Genomic DNA, 12,764 nt, shown 5'->3' on the forward strand with positions numbered 1-12,764 from the left:
GCGTGTGTGCGGTGTGTGTGTGTGCGGTGTGCGTGTGTGCGGTGTGCGTGTGTGCGGTGTGTGTGTGTGCGGTGTGTGTGTGTGCGGTGTGCGTGTGTGCGGTGTGTGTGTGTGCGGTGTGTGTGTGTGCAGGGTGTGTGTGTGCGGTGTGTGTGTGTGCGGTGTGTGTGTGTGCGGTGTGTGTGTGTGCGGTGTGTGTGTGTGCGGTGTGCGTGTGTGCGGTGTGTGTGTGTGCGGTGTGTGTGTGTGCGGTGTGTGTGTGTGCGGTGTGTGTGTGTGCGGTGTGCGTGTGTGCGGTGTGTGTGTGTGCGGTGTGTGTGTGTGCGGTGTGTGTGTGTGCGGTGTGTGTGTGTGCGGTGTGTGTGTGTGCAGGGTGTGTGTGTGCGGTGTGCGTGTGTGCGGTGTGTGTGTGTGCGGTGTGCGTGTGTGCGGTGTGTGTGTGTGCAGGGTGTGCGTGTGCGGTGTGCGTGTGTGCGGTGTGTGTGTGTGCAGGGTGTGTGTGTGCGGTGTGTGTGTGTGCGGTGTGTGTGTGTGCGGTGTGTGTGTGCGCAGGGTGTGTGTGTGCGGTGTGTGCGGTGTGCGTGTGTGCGGTGCGTGTGTGTGGTTTGTGTGTGTGCGGTGTGTGTGTGTGCGGTGTGTGTGTGTGCAGGGTGTGTGTGTGCGGTGTGCGTGTGTGCGGTGTGTGTGTGCGGTGTGTGTGTGTGCGGTGTGTGTGTGCGGTGTGTGTGTGTGCGGGGTGTGTGTGTGCGGTGTGCGTGTGTGCGGTGTGTGTGTGTGGTTTGTGTGTGTGCGGTGTGTGTGTGTGCGGTGTGTGTGTGTGCGGTGTGTGTGTGTGCGGTGTGTGTGTGTGTGGTTTGTGTGTGCGCAGGGTGTGTGTGTGCGGTGTGTGCATGTGCAGAGTGTGTGTGTGCGGTGTGTGTGTGTGCGGTGTGCGTGTGTGCGGTGTGTGTGTGTGGTTTGTGTGTGTGCGGTGTGTGTGTGTGCGGGGTGTGTGTGCGGTGTGTGTGTGTGCGGTGTGCGTGTGTGCGGTGTGTGCATGTGCAGAGTGTGTGTGTGCAGGGTGTGCGTGTGCGGTGTGCGTGTGTGCGGTGTGTGTGTGTGCGGTGTGTGTGTGTGCGGTGTGCGTGTGTGCAGGGTGTGCGTGTGCAGAGTGTGTGTGTGCAGGGTGTGCGTGTGCGGTGTGCGTGTGTGCGGTGTGTGTGTGTGCGGTGTGTGTGTGTGCGGTGTGCGTGTGTGCAGGGTGTGTGTGTGCGGTGTGTGTGTGCGGTGTGTGTGTGTGCGGTGTGTGTGTGTGCGGTGTGTGTGTGTGCGGTGTGCGTGTGTGCAGGGTGTGCGTGTGCGGTGTGTGTGTGTGCGGTGTGCGTGTGTGCAGGGTGTGTGTGTGCAGAGTGTGTGTGTGCAGGGTGTGCGTGTGCGGTGTGCGTGTGTGCGGTGTGTGTGTGTGGTTTGTGTGTGTGCGGTGTGTGTGTGTGCGGGGTGTGTGTGCGGTGTGTGTGTGTGCGGTGTGTGTGTGTGCGGTGTGTGTGTGTGCGGTGTGTGTGTGTGCAGGGTGTGTGTGTGCGGTGTGTGCATGTGCAGAGTGTGTGTGTGCAGGGTGTGCGTGTGCGGTGTGCGTGTGTGCGGTGTGTGTGTGTGCGGTGTGCGTGTGCGGTGTGTGTGTGTGCGGTGTGCGTGTGTGCGGGGTGTGTGTGTGCAGGGTGTGCGTGTGCGGTGTGTGTGTGTGCAGGGTGTGTGTGTGTGCGGTGTGTGTGTGTGCGGTGTGCCTGTGCGGTGTGTGTGTGTGCGGTGTGCGTGTGTGCGGTGTGCGTGTGTGCAGGGTGTGCGTGTGCGGTGTGTGTGTGCGGTGTGTGTGTGTGCGGTGTGTGTGTGTGCGGTGTGTGTGTGTGCGGTGTGCGTGTGCGGTGTGCGTGTGCGGTGTGTGTGTGTGCGGTGTGTGTGTGTGCGGTGTGTGTGTGTGCGGTGTGCGTGTGCGGTGTGTGTGTGTGCGGTGTGCGTGTGTGCGGTGTGCGTGTGTGCAGGGTGTGCGTGTGCGGTGTGTGTGTGTGCAGGGTGTGTGTGTGCGGTGTGTGTGTGTGCGGTGTGTATGTGTGCGGTGTGTGTGTGTGCAGTGTGTGTGTGTGGTTTGTGTGTGTGCGGTGTGTGTGTGTGCGTGTGCGTGTGTGCGGTGTGTGTGTGTGCGGTGTGTGTGTGTGGTTTGTGTGTGTGCGGTGTGTGTGTGTGTGCGGGGTGTGTGTGCGGTGTGTGTGTGTGCGGTGTGTGTGTGTGGTTTGTGTGTGTGCGGTGTGTGTGTGTGCGGGGTGTGTGTGCGGTGTGTGTGTGTGCGGTGTGTATGTGTGCGGTGTGTGTGTGTGCGGTGTGCGTGTGTGCGGTGTGCGTGTGTGCAGGGTGTGTGTGTGCGGTGTGTGTGTGTGCGGTGTGCGTGTGTGCAGGGTGTGTGTGTGCGGTGTGTGTGTGTGCGGTGTGTATGTGTGCGGTGTGTGTGTGTGCGGTGTGTGTGTGTGGTTTGTGTGTGTGCGGTGTGTGTGTGTGCGTGTGCGTGTGTGCGGTGTGTGTGTGTGCGGTGTGTGTGTGTGGTTTGTGTGTGTGCGGTGTGTGTGTGTGCGGTGTGTGTGTGTGGTTTGTGTGTGTGCGGTGTGTGTGTGTGCGGTGTGTGTGTGTGCGGTGTGTGTGTGTGCGGGGTGTGTGTGCGGTGTGTGTGTGTGCGGTGTGTGTGTGTGCGGTGTGTATGTGTGCGGTGTGTGTGTGTGCGGTGTGTGTGTGTGCGTGTGCGTGTGTGCGGTGTGTGTGTGTGCGGTGTGTGTGTGTGGTTTGTGTGTGTGCGGTGTGTGTGTGCGCAGGGTGTGTGTGTGCGGTGTGTGTGTGTGCGGTGTGTGTGTGTGCAGGGTGTGTGTGTGCGGTGTGTGCATGTGCAGAGTGTGCGTGTGCGGTGTGTGTGTGTGCAGGGTGTGCGTGTGCGGTGTGCGTGTGTGCGGTGTGTGTGTGTGCGGTGTGTGCGTGTGTGCGGTGTGCATGTGTGCGGTGTGTGTGTGTGCAGGGTGTGCGTGTGCGGTGTGCGTGTGTGCAGGGTATGCGTGTGCGGTGTGCGTGTGTGCGGTGTGTGTGTGTGCAGGGTGTGCGTGTGTGCAGGGTGTGCGTGTGCGGTGTGCGTGTGTGCAGGGTGTGCGTGTGCGGTGTGCGTGTGTGCGGTGTGTGTGTGTGCAGGGTGTGCGTGTGCGGTGTGCGTGTGTGCGGTGTGTGTGTGTGCGGTGTGTGCGTGTGTGCGGTGTGCATGTGTGCGGTGTGTGTGTGTGCAGGGTGTGCGTGTGCGGTGTGCGTGTGTGCAGGGTATGCGTGTGCGGTGTGCGTGTGTGCGGTGTGTGTGTGTGCAGGGTGTGCGTGTGTGCAGGGTGTGCGTGTGCGGTGTGCGTGTGTGCGGTGTGCGTGTGTGCAGGGTGTGCGTGTGCGGTGTGCGTGTGTGCGGTGTGCGTGTGTGCGGGGTGTGTGTGTGCGGTGTGCGTGTGTGCGGTGTGCGTGTGTGCGGGGTGTGTGTGCAGGGTGGGTGTGTGCGGTGTGTGTGTGTGCGGTGTGTGTGTGTGCGGTGTGTGTGCGGTGTGTGTGTGTGCGGTGTGTGTGTGCGGTGTGTGTGCGGTGTGCGGTGTGTGTGTGTGCGTGTACGAGAGAGTGTGCTATGTGTGTATGAGAATGTGTGTTTGTTTCTTTCCCTTTCACATTAATGCAATCTAGCTGCAGTTTCTTATTGTCATTTCCTTGAACATAGAATTTCAACCCTGCCCTTTGTGCCATCGCCTTACTTGAGGCAAATAATCAACCAACTGTTTTTTTTCTCAGCAGCGAGGAGGCCGCTTGAGGCCTGCTGTGTCATGACTCCGTGCCAACCCGATTAGTGTGAATCTCTGTCAGAGACCAGGGTGCTCACCTGCAGCTTGATAACAATCCCTGGGCTGGAAATTCAGCTAGGCTCAATGGAGCATCTTAATGGCGGGAGGGAAGTCTTGCCATGTTGGAGATACGCCCCCCAACTGGAAAAGTTGACTCCTTATTTACACGAGGCTTTGTAGGATCAGGTACTATCGCCAGCCCTCAGAATGAGAGGCTATCTTTTTCAAATTCTTGCTCCATAATGGACAGGAGGTCCAGCAGGGCTCAAATTGATAAAATATACCTCCCTTTTGGTAGAGCAGATTGCTTGGACTGTCCAATTGTAACCCCGCTATTCAAGAAAGGAGGGAGAGAGAAAATAGGGAACTACAGGCCAGTTAGCCTGACATCAGTCATTGGGAAAATGCTGCAATCCATTATTAAGGAAGTGGCAACAGGGCACTTAGAAAATCATAATATGATTAGACAGAGTCAGCATGGTTTTATGAAAGGGAAATCGTGTTTGACAAATTTATTAGAGTTTTTTGAGGATGTAACTAACAGGGTAGATAAAGCGGAACCAGTGGATGTATTATATTTGGATTTCCAAAAGGCATTCAATAAGGTGCCACATGAAAGGTTGTGAAGCAAGATAAGGGTACATGGGGTTGGGGGTAATATAGTAGCATGGATAAAGGATTGGTTAACAGACAAAAAACAGTGATTAGGGATAAACAGACCATTTTCAGATTGGCAGACTGTAACCAGTGAGGTGCCGCAAGGATCAGTGTTGGGGCCTCAGCTATTTACAATCTATATTAATGACCTAGATGAAGGGACCGTGCGCAATGTATCTAAATTTGCTGATGATGCAAAGCTAGGTGGGAAAATAAGCTGTGAGGAGGATGCAAAGAGCCTGCAAAGGGATATAGACAGTGAGTGGGCAATAAGATGGCAGATGGTGTATAATGTGGGGAAATGTGAGATTATTCACTTTGGTAGGAATAATATAAAAACAGAATATTTTTAAATGGAAACTATTAAATGTTGGTGTTCAGAGAGATCTGGGTGTCCTCGTACAAGAAACACAGAAAGCGAGCATGCAGGTACAGCAAGCAATAAGGAAGGCAAAAGGCATGTTGGCCTTTATTGCAAGGGGGTTGGAGTATAAGAGTGAGGAAGTCTTGCTACAATTGTACAGGGCCTTGGTGAGACCACACCTGGAGTACTGGGCACAGTTCTGGTCTCCTTGTCTTAGAGTCGGTGCAACAAAGGTTCATTAGATTGATCTCTGGGATGAGAGGATTGTCCTATGAGGAGAGATTGAGTAGAATGGGCCGATACTCTCTGGAGTTTAGAAGAATGGGAGGTGATCTCATTGAAACATACAAGATTCTGAGGGGGATTGACAGGGTAGATGCTGAGAGGCTGTTTCCCCCTGGCTGGAGTGTCCAGAACTAGGGGGCATAGTCTCAGGATAAGGGGTCGGCCATTTAAGACTGAGATGAGGAGAAATTTCTTTGGAATTCTCTACCCCAGAGGGCTGTGGATGTTCATTCGATGAGTATATTCAAGACTGAGATTGATATATTTTTTGACTCTAGGAGAATCAAGGGACAGGGAGATCGGGCGAGAAAGTGGAGTAGAGGTCGATGATCTGATTGAATGGCGGAGCAGGCTCGAAGGGCCGTATGGCCGACTCCTGCTCCTAATTCTTATGTTCTTACATTCTATGAGCTGGATCTACTTCAGTGCTGAGATTTTCTGGCAGGCCTCTCAGAGCAGCAGGAAGTGCTCTTGTGGAAAATGGGGCAAAGATTCCACTGCTTTGCTCGTAGACAATCCCGGGCGGACTGTGCGCACGCTCCAGGAACACAGAAATAGAATTCGTACCCCAATGAGTCATACCTTCATTCAAATATTAAATACATTTAAATGGCATCGAGCCCATCTCCTTAAATCAATTTGGAATCGGTCTAAAGGAAGTTCTCTGAGTAATGAATCTCTGAAAGGGTCCAAGGTTTCTCAGCTGGTTTTTGCAGTTATTAGTACAAGTTTCTGTTATTAATTAGCATTCTTAAAAAAACATTTTCATAATTTTTTTCTCCTAAAGGTATGTTGATGCGAAATTAACTGAATATTGTTTGTTGATTCACCATAAATCCCACTGTAATTGAACCAAATATTAGACTTTAGACAGAAAGAAGAGCAGGAAGAGCTGATAAAAAAAGGCGCATGAGAAAAGAACACTTACAATACAAACTTCTGTGAGAGCTCAGGGAGCTACCAGGCACCGAAGTAAAGTCCCTGTCAGTCAGGAAGTCAACTTTGTGGCAATGTTGGTCCAATCACAGTATTTCTTGGTTGAAGTGATACATGTAGGAAGGCAGGCCAGTAAAATCAGCAGGCATCAGAAGTAGACCAGCCACTGTACACTGACCATAGCAGCAGTAGACCGTGCACCAGCCATTATACACGGACCATAGCGGCAGTAGACCGTGCACCAGCCATTATACACGGACCACAGCGGCAGTAGACCGTGCACCAGCCACTATACACTGACCATAGCGGCAGTAGACCGTGCACCAGCCATTATACACGGACCACAGCGGCAGTAGACCGTGCACCAGCCATTATACACGGACCATAGCGGCAGTAGACCGTGCACCAGCCATTATACACGGACCACAGCGGCAGTAGACCGTGCACCAGCCATTATACACGGACCATAGCGGCAGTAGACCGTGCACTAGCCATTATACACTGACCATAGCGGCAGTAGACCGTGCACCAGCCATTATACACGGACCATAGCGGCAGTAGACCGTGCACTAGCCATTATACACTGACCATAGCGCCAGGCCCTGGCACACCTACCTGGCAAATGATCATTCGGCTGTACATAAGAACATAAGAAATAGGAACAGGAGTCGGCCATTTGGCCCCTCGAGCCTGCTCTGCCATTCAATAAGATCATGGCTGATCTTCGACCTCATCTCCACTTTCCTGCACTATCCCCATATCCCTTGATTCCCTTAATATCCAAAAATCTATCGATCTCTGTCTTGAATATACTCAACGACTGAGCCTCCACAGCCCTCTGGGGTAGAGAATTCCAAAGATTCATCACACTCTGAGTGAAGAAATTCCTCCTCATCTCAGTCCTAAATGGCCAACCCCTTATCCTGAGACTGTGACCCCTGGTTCTAGACACCCCCACCAAGGGAAACATCCTCCCTGCATCTACTCTGTCATGGCTTGTAAGAATTTTGTATGTTTCAATGAGCTCAACCCTCCAAGCCCTTCAGCCCGACGACCCACCTCGGTAACTTGCCGTGGTCTGGAGCCGTCGGGAATCCCACATTTCACCAATGAAAATAGGGATTAGGCTAAAAACTGCCTGTTAACTACCTGTTAACAGGCAGTTAATTGGCACTAATCCCCTTCCCGCCTCGGGGAGGCGGGTCCCAGTGCGGGTCGGGTACCCGCCTCCTTTGAAACTGGCATGGAGGCGGGTTGGGGGTGGGATGGGTTCGTGCCCCCCGATTTCGGGATTTTAACCCCCCACACGCCTCCAATCCTGCCTCCATGGCCCAATGAAAATCCTGCCCCAAGTATTTGTTCAATTTCTCTGCCATTTCCTTGTTCCCCATTATAATTTCTCCTGTCTTAGTCTGTAAGGAACCCACATTTACTTTCGCTAATCCTTTCCTTTTTACATATCTACAGAAGCTTTTACGATCTGTTTTTATGTCTCTCACTAGTTTACTCTCAGGTCCTCTTTTGCTGAATTCTAAAATACTCCCAATTCTCATGCTTACTACTCTTTTTGACAACATTATAAGCCTCTTCCTTTAATCTAATACTGCAGGAATGTCTAGTTCCTATCAAAAGACTGAGGTCCACTCAGGCGATCAAATAAACGAGGTTTAATGAAAACTAACAGAGTTTAATGGATAATTTCAGGAGAACATCGAATATAGGTCTAGTCAGTTCAGAGGCTCCATGAGGACTGCTTGGGCGGTCCCATGGCTGACGTCATGACATCATCACGTTTTTCCCACCGGTGGGGGATCACGTGATGAATGGCGTGACGTCATCGCGTTTACCCGCGCTATTAAAGTGATCGCGCTCTGTACATGTAAACAGTGAAAACAAAGATACAGACTCAGGCTGTAGCTAACATATTATTAAAGGGAATTATATACAATTGATCGGAGTCCCTTAGTGGCTCCGCCACATGCGCCCCCCCAGAATTGTCTTTAACAGCAAAAGTAAAACGGCGAGGAGGCCTGACAAGCCTGTCAGATCGACTTCTGTAGCCTTGAAGTGGAAGCTGATGGACGGCGGGCGAGCTGGCGGGCGGTTGCGTTTGATCTGGCACGGCGACTGTGGGCGGTCGGCCACGTTTCGGCAGTTGTGCGATCTCGACTGGGCGGTCAAGGTCCAAGTGTGCCGGCTTCAACTGGTCAACTGAAATGTGGTCTGGTTTACCTCCGATATCGACCGAAAAGGTTTTGTCTCCTGGCTCTAGCACGCGGAAAAACCAGTGTAAGGGGGTTTGAGCGGATCCTGATGAGCATCGTGGCGGATAAACACATAGTCGGCGTTCTTCAGCTCAGCTGGGACGTGGGAGCTCTGCAAGCCGTGATGCGACGTAGGCACTGGAGCGAAACTTCTGGCTGCCTCCTGGTGGCTGATGAGCTGCTGGGATGCGGACCATGGCTCTGTTGGCGTCGGAAGGAAATCCCCTGGTACGCGTAGCGGCTGGCCATATACGAGCTCCACCGAGGACGATTGAAGATCTACTTTAGGTGCCGTACGAAGACCCAAAAGGACCCATGGAAGCCTGTCCACCCAGCCCACACCTTGAAGGCTGGCTCGCAGTGCGGCTTTGAGCGACCTGTGGAATCGTTCGCACAGGCCATTCGCCTGTGGATGGTAGGCAGTGGTGTGATGTAGCTTGACGCTGAGCCCCTGAGCCACAGCGTTCCAGAGCTCAGAAGAAAACTGCGGCCCACGATCGGACGAGATGTCCGCCGGTACCCCAAAACGGGCGACCCAAGCGGAGATGAATGCCCTGGCAATGTCTGCGGAAGTGGTGGATGACAAAGGAACCGCCTCAGGCCATCTAGTGGTGCGGTCCACCATTGTAAGAAGATGAGTAAACCTGTGCGAAGGCGGAAGTGGCCCCACCAGGTCCACATGCACATGATCAAACCTACGTTCCGGAACAGCGAAAGTGGCCAATGGAGCCTTGACGTGATGCTGCACCTTGGCCTTTTGGCAGACCACGCAGGTGTTGGCACAGTCGCAGACATCCATGTGCATGCCCCGCCACACGAATTTGGACGACATCAGCCGTTGCGAGGCCTTCATGCCAGGGTGCGACAACCCGTGTATGGCGTCAAAATCTTTTCGGCGCCAGGCGACCGGCACGATAGGGCGAGGATCTCCTACGGAGACGTCGCAGAGTAGCGTTGTGCCCGCGGCATGGAATTTGACGTCGGCCGCTTGGAGGCTAGAGGGGTTGGTTCTGTAAGATTGGACTTCCGGATCCGAGGCTTGATCCGCAGCCATGAGGGCATAGTCGATGCCGAGCTGGACTGCATGAACGGTCGCGCGGGAGAGGCAATCCGCCACCAGGTTGTCTTTACCGGACACATGCTGAATGTCAGTGGTGAATTCTGAGATAAACGTCAACTGACGTTGTTGCCGAGCTGACCACGGTTCGGCGGTCTTGGCCATAGTGAACGATAGTGGCTTATGGCCCACAAAAGCCGTGAACGGACGGCCCTCTAGCAAGAACCGGAAATGGCAGATGGCCAGAAAAAGGGCCAGCAACTCCCGGTCGAGCGTGTTGTACTTCCGTTCATTTCGCCGTAGTTGACGGCTGAAAATTGCCAGCGGTTGCCACGTCCCATTCACCCACTGTTCCTGCACTGCGCCGATGGCGTAGTCTGACGCGTCGGTGGTAAGGGCGATGGTGGCACCTGGCAGCGGGTGTGCCAACATGGTTGCATTGGCTAAGGCGCCTTTTGTGTTGACAAACGCCCGGTCCATGTCAACCGTCCAGCTAATCGGATCCTTGCCGGACTTGCACTTGAGGGCCTTGTACAGGGGCTGCATGAGCAGAGCTGCATTAGGGACGAACCGGTAATAAAAATTTACCATCCCGAGGAACTCCTGCAGGGCCTTGACAGTCTGCGGGCGCGGGAAAGAAGTAACTGCCTCCACCTTCGTTTGCAGGGGAATTGTGCCGTCCGATGTGATGCGATGGCCTAAGAAATCAATCTGCTGCAGGCCGAACTGGCACTTGGCCGGGTTGATGATCAAGCCGTGTTGACTGAGGCGTCTAAAGAGGGTGCGTAAATGGCAGATGTGCTCCTCTTTATTAGGGCTGGTGATGAGGATGTCGTCGAGGTAGACGAATAGAAACTTGAGGTCCCGAAGCACGGAGTCCATCAAGCGCTGGAAAGCCTGTGCAGCGTTCTTCAATCCAAACGGCATCCGCAGAAATTCAAACAGGCCGAATGGGGTGATGACTGCAGTTTTCGGGACATCTTGCGGGTGTACGAGGACCTGGTGGTAGCCACGGACAAGCTCGACTTTTGAAAAAATGGTATTTCCCGCCAAATGGGCAGAAAAATCCTGAATATGAGGGATCGGGTACCGATCAGGAGTAGTGGCGTCGTTCAGGTGTCGGTAGTCACCGCAAGGCCGCCATCCGCCGCCAGGTTTTGGAACAATGTGGAGAGGCGAAGACCAGGGGCTATTCGACCAGCGAATAATCCCTAGCCGCTCCATCGTGCCGAACTCCGCTTTCGCAGCCGTGAGCTTGCCAGGTTCGAGGCGCCGGGCCCCTGCGTAGACCGGGGAGCCAGTAGTGGTGATGTGATGTTTGACACCATGTTTCGTGGCCGTGGAAGAGAAAGTGGGTCTGGTCAGGCCTGGGAAATCTCCGAGGAGGCGAGTGAAGTCATCCGGAGGTGGGAACGCACAGGAGACAGTGCGCGACACGGCATTACCGCGGTGGCACGGGATGGAGTGAAAAGTGTCGCATTGATCAACCGGCAGTGCCTTACATCCACCAGGAGGCCGTTGGCGCACAAAAAATCCGCCCCGAGGATGGCTTGAGAGACTTTGGCCGTGATGAAATCCCAGTAAAACCGCTGGCCGCCGAAGCACACCTGGACCCGCCGTCTTCCGAAGGTCCAAATGGCCCTGCCATTAGCCGCCTCGAGGGAGAGGCCGTGCCCCCCCCCCCGGCTTGTATATCAAGATTTGACGCGGGTAGGATGCTACACTGCGCCCCGGTGTCGCAGAGGAAACTTCGACCAGATAGGGAGTCGGTGATGAAGAGGAGTTTTCCCAAATTACCGATTGCCATCGCAGCCGCAGGGCGCTGGTTATAACTGGTCCTCTTTCGACAGGGTTGCTGTTGTTATTTTTTGAGCGAAAAGCTGCAGGGAGGGTGGCAGCATCTTGCTTTCGCGCCAAAACGGGCGTGGTAGAAGCACAACCCCGCAGGTTGAGGGGCTGGAGCAGCGTCTGTGGGGGATGGGCGCCTCGTGGCAGCGCAGTACTGCTGTGTCACCGCGAAGGTCTTGTCCACATCGGCAGCCAGCTCTGCGCAGTCGGTGACTTCCGACCTGGCTAGGGCAGCCTGAACTTGCTCCGGTAGCTGGCTGAGGAATAGCTCCCTGAAGAGGAAGCATTCCGGTTCGGAGCCCAGGAGCGTGAGCATTTGGCTCATGAGCTCGGACGGCTTGGAGTCCCCGAGGCCGGGCATAGCGAGCAGCCGGCGGGCGCGCTCCGACTTCGTGAGCCCGAAGACCTGTAACAACCGCGCCTTTATCGTTTCATACTTGCGATCTTCTGGTGGATTACCAAGCAGGCTGACAATCCGCGAGGCTGTGGCGCTGTCGAGGGCGGAGACCACGTGATAGTAATGGGTCTGATCCGCAACGATGTTCCTGATTGCGAACTGGGCTTCAGCCTGGATGAACCACGCGGCTGGCTGTTGCTCCCAGAACTGTGGTAGCTTCAAAGCAACGGCATTCGTTTCCATGTTCATTAACTTCTGCGAAAACCGTTCGCAAAAGTCGGGGTCACCAATGTAGGAATGTCTAGTTCCTATCAAAAGACTGAGGTCCACTCAGGCGATCAAATAAACGAGGTTTAATGAAAATCAGATGCATCACTTTCCACTTGAAAAGGGATCTTCTCATCCACGGCACATACCACTGCCTTCTCAATGTCCCGTATGATATTAAAGAAAGCCTCCTGAGCTTCCGCCGATAGCGGAAAAGACGCCGACTTAATAAGAGGTCGGACTTTATCTGAGTAGCTAGCCACCCACTGGGCATAGTACGAGAAGAATCCCAGACACCTTCTTAAAGCTTTTACAGTGTGAGGTAAAGGTAATTCCTTAAGTGGGCGTAATCTTTCAGGATCTGGCCCGATTACCCCATTCTCCACAACGCAACCAAGAATACACAAATGTGTAGTATTGAAGGTACACTTGTTTTCATTGTAGGTCAGGTTTAACCTCTTTGCAGTCTCTAGGAACTTCGCGAGATTTTGATCATGCTCCCATTGGTCGCGCCCACAGATAGTAACATTGTCCAGGTACGGGAATGTTGCTTCCAACGCGTATTCATCCACCATACGATCCATCTCCCGTTGGAAGATGGATACCCCATTGGTCACTCCAAAGGGCACCCTAAGGAATTGGTACAGGCGCCCATTAGCTTCGAAGGTCATATAAGGTCGGTCTTCTATTTTAATGGGGAGTTGATGATAGGCAGACTTTAAATCAATGGTGGAGAACACGCGGTACTGAGCTATCTGGTTCACCATACGAGGCAAAGGATAGGCGTCTAATTGGGTATACAAGTTTATAG

General features: G+C 53.8%; 1 protein-coding gene and 1 long non-coding RNA gene across 2 annotated transcripts in view; one reads left to right on the plus strand and one right to left on the minus strand.

Moving 5' to 3' along the window:
• The window catches only part of LOC147105922 (semaphorin-3E-like), a 415,428-nt gene that overhangs the window by 262,075 nt on the left and 140,589 nt on the right, over window positions 1-12,764 (plus strand). The gene's annotated exons all lie outside the window — the stretch shown is intronic.
• The window catches only part of LOC147105923 (uncharacterized), a 190,110-nt gene that overhangs the window by 119,617 nt on the left and 57,729 nt on the right, over window positions 1-12,764 (minus strand). The window lies entirely within an intron of this gene.

This window comes from Somniosus microcephalus, chromosome 17 (genome assembly GCF_052327205.1).
Source record: "Somniosus microcephalus isolate GS21.2 chromosome 17, FLI_Smic_1.0, whole genome shotgun sequence".
NCBI lineage: Eukaryota > Metazoa > Chordata > Chondrichthyes > Squaliformes > Somniosidae > Somniosus > Somniosus microcephalus.